Genomic DNA, 12,100 nt, shown 5'->3' with positions numbered 1-12,100 from the left:
AAAATATATGAATGTAAATGTGTGAAGTGCATTAGACACTTCAGTGACCCCCTTAGAGTCTAGAAATGTATTAACAGTGCTGAGAGATAATCAGGCCAAAGACAAGGATTTTAAGCCTGCTGGATGTGGAATAAGTTCTTGCTTTGATCAGGACTGGTGAGAAGCGCATTGCTCTTGGTCCCAGGTGTTAGCAGGAGGCAGGCCTGAGGTAAAATGTGGTTTTGACCCCTTGATAGCTATCTAAAATTATAGCAGTTACACAAGATGCTTGGTTTCTTCATCTGCTAGATGGGGATAATACTTTTTTAGGGTGGCAGAGAGGATTCAGGTTGTAATGTCAAAGGCTTAGCACAGAGCCAGGCTCTTTGTGAGCACATAAAGGTAGAAAATCCTTCTTGGTGAAGGTCTCATTGTGTCCATTTGTTAGCCGGCAAGGTGAGGGGCATCCCGGGAACCCCAAGCCAGCCTGCTCTAAGTGACTTCTGCAATCTGCCAGGTAAAGACAAAACACACTCTTAGTCATAAGAGCTTCAATACAAAAGAAATTTAATGCAATTAGTGTGCAATCGGGAGGGAAAAAATGCACAGCCAAACAGGGTTGGGCCAAAACTTGCCACGAGTCTAAGGCACCTTCTGGCAGGAGACCATAGAAGAGGGGTAGAAGGGGCCAGGCATGGCTGGAAAGTAAAAAGCAAAATCAAAATACAAGTCAAGATAAAGGCTACCTGTGAATTTTTTTTTGAAAATTAACCTCCCCATAGGCCTCTCACCCACATCTCTGTCTCTTTCAAATGTCTCTTTCCATGACCCCCATGTCCCTGGTACAAGTCCAAAGCCAAGAAGCAAGTGTGGCTGCTGCTTCACATGTCTCTCTGCTCCATGTGCCTCCTCCAGATCTTTTCTCCTACTCCTCTCCTTTTTTCCACTTTTTTTCTAGCTTCTCTCTGTTGCTCTGATCCACCCTCCCTTAAAGTAGGGCAGGGAACCTCCCTTGTTCTGGGGATTATACTGTTACACATTTTTTTTCTTGTTGGTACAATCTATTTTTGTGCTACTTCCTTGGTTCACAACTGTATTCACTCATCCCTGTGTACAAGGACACTGTCCTAAATTAGATCGTTGATGTGTTGTTAAAAACATCACACAAATGTGAGTAAACCCTCCTTCTGAAAAACCCTCCAACACATCTAAGAAAGAATGTAATGAAGCAAGTCTTCCATTGCCCGACGCTTAAATGTTGGGCCTCTCTAGGGCTTTCTCCATATTCCACTGCTGATTTCTCATGCTCCCTGATGATGTATTTTATGAAATATTGTATACACTGTTTGTTGTTCCTAGCAGGATTAGTCACAATAACCAAAAGGTGGAAGCAACACAAGTGTCCGTCAACACATGCATGGATAAGCTGAATGTCAGAAATACATACAATGGAACATTATTTGGTCTTAGGAAGGAAGGAAATTCTGATACATTTCCATAAAAGGACCTTGAAAACATTATTCTAAGTGAAAGAAGCCCGATTCCAAAGGGCAAATATTATGTAATTCCACTTACATGAGTTACCTAGAGTAGGCAAATTTGTGAAGACAGAATATAGAACAGGTCTGTCAGGGGTTGGGAGAAAAAGAAAAGGTTGCTTAATGAGTATGGGTTTCAGCGTGAGATAAATGAAAAATTTCTGGAGATGGATGACGGTGATGTTTTACACTTACAATCATTAAAATGGTAGATTGTATATATATATTAGATACATTTTACTACAATAAAATTTTTGATAAGCACTGTATAACAATAACAACAATTAAAAAATGTTAATATGTATTGAGCACCATTAGGGTGCTCATTATATTTAGCCATTAATTTAATGTTTACGTTAACTGGAGGCCTATGCAATTTTATTGCATTTACTAAGGAGCCATTGAGGCCTTGGGTGGTTAAGTAAACTAGATGTAACATAGCTAGGAAGTTGTAACATCTAGAAAGAAGCCCAGGTTCCAATTTTATTTAATTTTATCCAATCTTTTTTATTTCATTTATTTTATTTTATCCAATTTTATTTAATTTTTGCATTATTTTCTTTTTCTTTTTGATCTTTCCTTTTATTCCCTCCACCAAACCACCTGTGTCCACACCCCATCTCTCTTCCTTCCCCTTCTCTTCCAACTTTTCCCCTGTTCTCTATGGTAACCATTATCTTCTTTTTTCCAAGTTCAAATTTTTGTTTCTTCTGTTTTTTGCAAGATTCCGAATTTTAATTTCTGTGTTTACTTCCTCACCATTACATTTTGTATCTCCAACTCAGATCTTAGAGAGGTGGTGATTATGATGATGATGACTCTTTACTAACCTTTTCAACCTCTCAAAAAAAAAGTGTGAACTAGTTCCCATTATCTTGATTTAAAGATGAGAAATCCGAAGCATAAGGATGTTAAATAACTTGTTCAAGTTCATCTATCCATGGCAAAGCCAGGATTTAAACCTAAATCAGTCTGATTTAAAGCCATATTCTTAATATAACTGCGTTCTTGAATATCCCACAAGCACTAGATTCTAAGATAAAGTCTCTTTTTTTTCGTACTTTAAAGTTTCTGAACTCAAAATGTACCTTCCTTGGTCAATACAGTGTTCTGCCTTTTCCCCAATATTAACTTGATAGATGGCATTTGTAGAACTCAGGAAATAGGGTAACTATCACTCTAGCCCCAAGGCCTCAAACATAGAAGGTGCTCAGTACTTACGTTTGTGAAAACATGACGTGCCCCAAGATTATTAAAACCTAACGTGCATCTTTAATTAAAGAATCAGGAACTCATGAGAATAACAGTTGTCTTTAGGAGAGAACATTTTCCAGCTTTCAAGGTGATGCTTGTGTCTCACCAGAAAGACTTGACTATTCCAAGGCAGACTTAGTGAACCTGCGTATGTAACTTGTATTTTTTTTTTTTAAAGATTTATTTATTTATACAAGAACCAGGGTACAGATCAGACACGTGGGAGGGTGAGAGGATTCACCAGAGACAGAGCGGGGAACAGAACAGGCAGACTGACAAAATACACTGCTGAGGATAGCAGCGGGCGCGACAGGAGAAGTCTGCCGTGCCAGGTGGGACCCTCACCGGCTGGCCGGGATCGAACTGGCGCTGCAGAGGCTGCGGACAGCTTCACAGCGCAGCACTCAACAGACTGAGCCACCAAGGGAGGCCCTGCCTATGTAATTTTTAAAAGATTAACCCATTCTACATGCTTTTCAATCACCCTGTTATGATCACTTTTTCCTATTGCTTGTGCTTCTTCTCTCAGGGAGCACCTGGGCCTCATTTGTAAGATTGAGATCCTTGGTGGCCCCTGCATCTCATCATGGGCAGCTGTGTCTTCCCTCATCCCACCTTGTTATCTCCTTATCAGTTTTACAATTGCCCTCAGAGATTGCAGAAAATGGGACTGGACAAATTGAAGTCCAAACACAATTTCTAAGACGTAAGTCCTGGACCCCTGCAGAGATTCTCAGAGATGCTATGGAATGTGAACTCCAATCTGCTCGGTTCTGTGAAAAGTTCTTTAACAAACATGAATCATTGAGCATCATAAGGAAAAGGCCAATTTTCCTGCTGTAAACCACCAGTTTTTCATAAAAATAAGCATCCTTGGTATTATGGGTAGAATTAAATGACTTTAATGCAACATTTTAACAAAGGAAATGGTGGCTAAGAATTTTTGCAGTCACTTTTCTTGTCCTGGAGTATACCTTGCCTATAGCCAGATGTAGAGCTGGAAAAATTTACTTGTAGGAATAATTAGACATTACCATGACAACTGCAATGTTAAAAATTGCCAGTTGCAAAAGAAGTCACTTCCCAAAGAAAAACTTCTGTTGAGAAAATGTATGTAATTGTTCAAGGTATAACAAAATTATGCATGGTTACCTTAAAATAGACTATAACTTTCCCAATTACTATTGATAATATAAACCCAAAAGGCAGTTGAAATTTGAATGTGATGAAGTCAACGAATTGAAAGGCTCACCTGACTCATGTTATCTTATAGAGAGGAATGACCTCCATTTGAAGTGGATCTTGAATTACTCTAGTTATCAAATATTCATGCATAAAAACTGCAAAATGCTGTTTCCTAAATAAATGTCAAGAGTTAGATGGCATTCAGTGGATGATTCCTGAGTGAGTGCAAATAATGTGACTTTAATTAAAAGCAAGCAAAAATGATAATTAAATGTCATGATGGGATAGGGAAGCTACAGGAGCAAGAGGGCTCAGTGAGAAACCATGTCAGAGAATTTGACTCTGATTCTGAGGAAAGGGGAACTAGGGACAACGTGTTCATTTTTGCAGAGCCAGGTTCAAAACAATGCCAAATAGTAAAATACTAGCAAATTGCCTCCACATCAGGGAGACTCTTAAGTGTTCCTTTAAAGGAAAGAAAGCCACAGTGAATGTAATCAGGAACACATGTTGCTATTATTAAGAATAATAATAACTAGCTCTGAGTGGGTGTCTCGTTGGTGCTGGAGAGTTCGATAAGCAGTGAACACCAGCTCACCAGATTAAGTTTGTGTATCGGGTATCAGCAAAACACATGGGAAAATGTTTTTAGTCCAAAATTATTATTCTGCATTTCAAAAGAAGCTTGAGTTAGTCTCAGAGGAAAACTTGAAATGTTGCTGAACGACCTTTGTTCATATTTTGAATTGGCATTGTTGTTATTTTAAATCACATAATGACAGGGAGAGGCAGCACCCAATTCTTCTCAGTATTCAAAAACTCTAAGGCTTTGGCCGTGGCCACTGGGTGTCCACCATCACTCCTTTGTTCACCACCTGCCATTGGGTAATTGAGCAGGAGGGGAAAACCAGGACTTTAAATGTTTTTGGAACCTTGGTCTTCCTCCTGTCCTGAACTTGCTGTGAACCACTTGACTGAAGCACCTTCTGTCCATCCTGGACGCGCTGCCTGCTGCAAATCCCCTTGTTGTTTTTATCTGAACTCTGTGTCTCATTCCATATCATCGCTCCCCAGGATATTTCTACCCAGGTTGAATACACACATCCAGCTTCCAGGCATCTGCTTCACGTTTCCTGGATGGCCCAGTAATGTGTTTGTTTAGCTCACTTTGCATTAGACTATAGATTTTGCCAGTGGCCTTTAGAACACGGGCCTCAGGATGTTTGTTTTTGTAAGTTTTTGTCTTATCTCACTTCCTCTGAAAAAGCCTCACTTTTCACAGCTTGGTTGAAGCCTGAATAAGCAGGTCTCTGAGCCTCACTGGACATCTTGCCAGTGTGTGAGGCTAAATTATTTGCAGTGTGAAAATCATAATCATTCTGCTTTGTAGCAGTTCATCAAATAGCCAGAAGAGCTTTCCAAGAACATGGACAAGAGTGCAGTAAACTACATTAGCTGCAGTCTGTCTCCTTTCTCTCCTCCCCTTCTTTCCGTGCCCTCTCTCCCTCCCCTTCTCTCTTACAAGTGTATGGAGAGGCATGAAGTTCATTGATTCCCAACTGCAAGGGAAGCACCTGGGAAACTTGTTAAAATGCATATTCCCATACCACATCCTCAGAGATTCAGATTCATTCAAAATAGCTAGGGGAACCCTGGGACTCTGACATCCCCAGGGACCCACTCAACCTCATCATTTTGATGAAATGATTTGTAAACCTGAACATGAAGAAACCCAACCCAACATTCACCTGCTACCCCCTTAATGAGGTAAAAAATCTTTTACTTGCATGTGAGACTTCAATGGGTGTGCTGCAAAATGAATGTTTAAGAAATAGTAGTTCTTATTTTTAAATCATTATATTCTGAAGAAAGACAAAGGCAGTGAAAATAGCAAAAAACAGAATCATATGGGGAGAAAGTGGTGTTAGCCTTTGTAAGTAAAGGCAAAACTTGCACCAAAATTTGAAAACAAAAACAAAAACAAGTGACCAGCTCTTTCATTGCCAATGATCTGCAGCTCATACCTCTTCCTTAGCTTGGTCATCCCTTCAGCCCCGTCTTCACTCAGCATCCTCCAGGAGACGACTTGAATTCACTTCCTCAGAGAAGGTAGCTTTCCTGACCCCTAGGTTAAATCCACAGCACGGTTGGTTTCTTCCTCTTGATATGTTCATTGTGTGCTGTTTGTTAACTACTAGTCTGTTGTCTGCCTTCCTGCTAGGATGAACAATAGAAAGAAATGGGATCTTACGGCCTATCATAGCCTTATTTATAAGCAGGTTCATAGTATGACCCTGGTATATACTTTTTGAGGGAATAAATGAATATAAGCAAGACTTAAAAAGATTCACTAAAGGGCCTCCCTGGTGGCACAAGGGGTTAAGCAACGCACTATGAAGCAATCTGCAGCCTGTGCAGCAGAAGTTCGATCCCCGGCTGGCCAAGGAGCAACCCACATGGCAAAGCAGACCTTTCCAGTCTTGACCACTGCTCCCTTCAGCAGTGTGTGTTAGTCAATCTGCCTGTTCTGTTTCCCGCTGTCTCTGGTAAATCCTCTTGCCCCCCACATCTCTGGCCTGTACCCCAGCTCTTGTATGCATGAATGGATAAATCTTTAAAAAAAAAAGATTCACTCAGTACTGTTCAACATTAAAATGTCATGTCTTGGGACCGTTCCACTCAAATGGACTACTTGGATATATTGCTAAGGAAATCCCTGTAGAGAATTTAAGGAGTATTTGCCTCTGTTCCATTTGACCAATTAGTTTTCTGGAGCACCTCAATGAAATCTTGGGCAGTTTCTTGAAGAAAGACAAAGTCATGATAAAGAGCTGTGTTTTGCCATTTTCAAGGACTTAGACAAATTTCACAAGGAAACGCCAGATGACAGCATCCATTTTAATTATTTCTCAGTGAAACACCTGAAGGTACCATTTAAATGATGCACTGCTGCAGCCCACAGGCCCCAAACTATGAAGGAAGAATTAATAAGGTAAGGACAGAATGATTTTATTTACCAGGTTTGCTGCCTTTAAGTTTTTTTTTTCATTCCTTGTATGGAGAAATTATAGCTTGGCATTAATATTCCCACAAAGGAAAGGTGATTCACCAGCTGAATGAATTAAGCATTCTACCAGATTTGGTCTCAAAAGTTGGAAAGACAGCAAAAATCACACATTATTTCAAGTCTGGAAAAGCTGAGCTAATATTTTTTCCCCATTGTCTTTCATTTTCTGCTTCTGGCCAAAAATAGAAAGTAAGTTTTATGTTCTTTTAAATGTATTTCTTCGGGGAGAATACACCTTCCAAGTGGAAGCAGGGAAGAGAGTAAATGCTAAGTTCTATTTCTCTTGGCATGTAGACTTCATTTGAATTTTGTTCATACGGCTGGAGTTTCCATTCTGGTAAAATAAAAGACTACCTGGAAGCTTAGAAAAAAACACTAAGTAGGAAGACTACATAATTCTTAGCCATTTTCTTGATCAGTTTGGTCCTAATTACCTAAATTCCATGTATAGGGCAATCTCTCTGACTATTTATATGCCATTATTTTCAAGCAAAATCAAGAATGCCATAAAGAATAATGCTGATGTGTGATGAGCATGCAAGTATACATAGATAATTTGTGCTTTTATTCTTCATTTATTTGGCAGAGTCATACTGATACCATTTTTAAGGTATTTCTACATTTTCCTCTATTCATTTCTTTGAACCAATCTGCTTGCTTGCTCTTGGGAAAGAAAATGCACTGAAAACAAAGAAAATGTGGTCACTGGCGAAGCACTAACTGCTCCAGCAACAGACTATGTCTGAGTTCTGGGAGGTCATTTTGCAAAGACTCTGAACTAGCTTTGCTTGATGAAAGCCCTTGATACTTGTTAGCTGTTTCAGCTTTATCAGGTTTATCATTTGCCATAAATACACAGAAAAGTCAGTGTGGGGACAACCATATCATCAGATAGGAAAGTACTGAAACATTGTGCAGAGATAAATCCAATCTATATCACACATTCGATGAAGTCTGTGCAAAAGAAGATCATACTGTCTCCTGTGTGGATAAGGCAGCAAGAGAAGGATTACTTTCTGGAAGCAATTTCCAAAGTGTATTCCTTTGATGATATAGTCTGTGGTCAAATAAGTTTTGCACAATAACTCCACACTATATCTACTTTTGGAGAATCACAAGGCATTTTAGTCAAGTAAAAGTCCTATGTAGTGGACTCTCTGGTGGCACAAGGGGTTAAGATGCAGCCTATGAAGCTATCCACAGCCACTGCAGCACGAGTTCGATCCCCAGCCAGGGAGCTACCCACATGGTGCGGCAGAACTCTCCTGACTCGTCCACTGCTCCCCTCAGCAGTCTATTTCCATCAGCCTGCCTGTTCTGCTCCCCACTCTGTCTCTGGTGAATCCTCTCACCACCCCCCCCCCACACCTCTGGCCTGTATCCTAGTTCTTGTATGCATAAATAAATAAACCTTTAAAAGAAAAAAAATCCTGTGTATTCCTGAAACAATGTACACTCTAACTTTTGCCAGATTCATCTGACCTCTATTTTACAGCACATCTATTAAAAACAATTAGTATTAACAATCTTAAGATATTCCATGTTAATGGATTATTAATGGATTTGTAATATGAATGGGTTATTATATCTTTTTTCCATTTAATGTTTCTTGATTATCCCTAACTAACATAAAATATTCTGGGAGTTCTTCTACTCTATACAATTTTTAAGCATTTTCTCAGACTGGAGGCCACAGCCCCATGGGCTGAGGGTATCAATAGAATGGAGAAATCCATTGTACAACAACTTGCCAGTTGGGAAATTCCATTTTGAGGAGCTGATAAGTATACACAAGGTAAACTCATCCAAGCTATTGAGAATATTTGTGTAATGTGAAGTCCTCTCTACTTGTACATGGCTTAGTTCTTCAGGTGCCTATTACCTAGTATAAAGTCAGATACGAGTGCAATGACTACTGCCTTTTGTTTCACTGCCCCAAAGATTTTATGGGGAACTGGTGCTGTATCATGTGAAAGACTGCCCTCATTTACTACATTAGGCACATTTCATTTTTCCGGTGTTGGTTTCCATAAGAGGCAGCAGACCAGACGGAGGAGAACTGAAGGATGATCTATCAACTCTCCCTGTTACATTTGGAGGATTTTCACTTCCTCTTAATTAGAAGAAAACTGTTCTCAGAGGATAGCCTCATTCCCATATTGCCCTACTTCCAAAGTAGACAGCCAGAATTAGATTTTACTATGTGAACTAGGACTCTGGAGACTAGCTCACAGATAGATGGTCACTGGCAGGGACATTTTATATTCAAATAGACTCATAGGAGCAGGTATGATCCCAGGTGTTTTCCAGCTACATTTTTATATAATGCTGGGTTTATTTCCATTTTGAGATCCCTAAGCCTTTTATTTGTTGTTGTTTCCCAATAGAATATATTTTGTCTCCTTTTTATTTTCTTAAAATATAATCCATATTCATTGCTCAAAATTGAAACTATACAAATGAACAAAACAAAACAAAAAACACTCATAAAAATACCACCCAAATAGAATCATATTTGACATTTTATTTTTCCAGTCTTTTCCTTGCATAAATATTCAGTTTATGTTAAAACCTGGGAATATCTTTGCACAATATATTAAAAACATGCTTTTCCACCTCATTATAGCTCTCAGTTGTCTTTATGGCCATGAAATTGTCTTCTATGATATCATTTCCGAAGGTTACATGAATTCCCTTCTGGGACTCTGCATGTAATAATATATTTAATTCACCCCTTCCTCTAATCCAAAGTAGTGGCTCAGTGTTGGGGTGTTTTTTTTCTGTTATAAACAGTTTTGTGGTTAATGCCTTGTAACTAAGTCTTTGCACACACACTCTCGACTTTATGCTATTTTGCTTCACTTCTTCTATATAACAAACACAAAAAGTACATAAAACATTTTTACAGTTGAATAGTGGTAAAAGTAAACAGCAACGGCTGCATAACAATGAATGTCCTCAATGCTACGGAAGTGTACATTTAAAAATAGTCAAAATGGTAAATTTTATGTTATGTATATTTTACCACAGGAACAATAACAAAAAAAAAAAAAAAAAGAGTACATGTAATTACCACCCTGAACCAGAAGAATGTCACTGACTGAAGCCTATAAGCTCTTCCTCATCAAAACCCCTTCAGGCTTTTCTGTAGCTAATTTCCTTCTTTCTCCCTTAGTTTTACTGAATATGAATTGATACCATAAAATATACATTTTTGAAACTTTAAAGGGGTAGAAACACATTTTGGGGTTTGTTTTATTTAGCTAAATAAATAATCTTTATCCATGTAGTTTGTGCATAACCATCGTATGACTACACCATAACTGATCCAATTTATTCAGAAAAGTCCTCTTATACTTACACTACCACAAATGGTCAGTAATAATCTAAGGGTACATGTGCACCCATTTCTCACACACACACACACATACACATATATACACACATATATGGGATTATATTGTTTGCAACAGATATGACAGCTACACTAAAATTAAATATGGATATAGATATAACTAGAAACCTAAGAGACAAAATGGCCATAGCATATACCCACATGTCAATAGTCTCTCTAAATGTAAATGAACTGAAGTTGATAGTCAAAAGGCACAGGGTGAGCAATTTTCTGTTTTCTCCGAAGACACATCTGAGCCCCAAAGATAAAGATGGATTCAAAGTAAATGGTTGGAAAACAATCTTACAATCCATTGGGATCCCCCCCCCCAAAAAAGGCAGGGAGAGAATATTTATATAAGATAAAAATAAATGCTCAGTTAACAAAAATGATACAGGGATGGACACTATATGATGAAAGGACCCATACATCAGGAAGATATAACACCCATCAGTATGTATGCACCAAGGGAAGGAGCACAAAAATATATGACATCTATTAATATACCTGCAAACAGACATTGTTCACAACATAATATTTTTGGGGAACTTATATACCCCACTTACTTTGGCACCCCCCCCTTACATCAGTGTACAGATTAACCAGACAGAAAAGCAATAAGGAAACAATAGTCTAAAATGAGGGATTAGGCCAGATGGGCCTACTAGATATTTTTAGGACACTATACTTCCCCGAACCTGATTACAAATTCTCAATTGCACATGGAACATTTTCCAGGATAGACCACATGTTGGGTTACAAAGCGAGTGTCAATAAATTCATGAAGATTGAAATCATATGAAACATCTCTGATCTCAGTGTTATTAAACTGGTAGTCAATCTAATAGAGAGCATGAGAAACCTCTATTATGAGGAGATTGAACAACACACTATGGAATCATAATTGGGTTAGTGAGAAAATCTAAAAAGAAATAAAGTACTTGAAGTCTCCTAAAAATGACAATATGATTTACCAGAACCTATGGGATGCAACAAAAGTACTTAGAGGGAAATATATAGCAAAATCAGGTCTACTTTAAGAAAGAAGAAAGAGTTCAAATAGTCTAACATTACACCTTAAGAAACTAGAAAAAGGCAAAAATGAAACCAAAGCCAGCGTGAGGAAGGAAATAATGGAAATAAGTAGAGTAGAAGTAAGACAGTTCAAATGACCAATGAAACTAAAAGCTGGTTCTCTAAAAAAATAGCAAACCTCTAGTTAGACTCATTAAAGAATAAAAAGGGAGAAAACTGATAATCAGAAACAAAAGAGAAGTTACTATAGATATCTCAGAAAATACAGAGATTCCTAAGAGAGTACTATGAATGTCTTTATGTAACATGTTGGAAAATCTTGAAGAAATGGTCAAATCCTTAGAAATATATGACCTTCTAAGACTGAATCAGGAAGAAACACCAGAGCAAACCTACTACAAACAAGGAAACTGAAACCTCCAAAAAACAAAATCCCAGGAATAGGTAGGTTTTGCTAGTAAATTCTACCAAACCTGTCCTCACATTCTTCCAAAAATTACAGAAGGGGGGAGGGCACTCCCAAGCACATTTTAGGAGGCGAATATTACTCTGATACCAAAAGCAGGTAGAAAAAAAGACCAGTATACCTGATGAACAAAAAGGTAAAAATCCTCAAGAAAATCTTAGCAAATTGAATTAAACAATACT

At 38.3% G+C, this 12,100-nt stretch overlaps 2 long non-coding RNA genes across 4 annotated transcripts in view; one reads left to right on the top strand and one right to left on the bottom strand.

The window, feature by feature from the left end:
- The window catches only part of LOC119230810 (uncharacterized), a 239,663-nt gene that overhangs the window by 20,497 nt on the left and 207,066 nt on the right, over window positions 1–12,100 (bottom strand). Inside the window, exon 8 of one of the 3 annotated variants that reach the window (XR_008551890.1) lies at window positions 5,951–6,173. The exons of the other annotated variants lie outside the window; for them this stretch is intronic. This is a non-coding gene — a long non-coding RNA (uncharacterized LOC119230810). Of the gene's footprint in view, window positions 1–5,950; window positions 6,174–12,100 lie in introns of those variants that run through there. 3 annotated transcript variants of the gene reach the window in all.
- The window catches only part of LOC129145809 (uncharacterized), a 78,014-nt gene that overhangs the window by 27,471 nt on the left and 38,443 nt on the right, over window positions 1–12,100 (top strand). The gene's annotated exons all lie outside the window — the stretch shown is intronic.

This window comes from Talpa occidentalis, unplaced genomic scaffold (assembly GCF_014898055.3).
Source record: "Talpa occidentalis isolate TD23 unplaced genomic scaffold, MPIMG_talOcc4v2.1 talOcc4.10, whole genome shotgun sequence".
NCBI lineage: Eukaryota > Metazoa > Chordata > Mammalia > Eulipotyphla > Talpidae > Talpa > Talpa occidentalis.
Note: the sequence above shows the minus strand (reverse complement) of the source record. Positions and strands in the feature narration are given on the sequence as shown.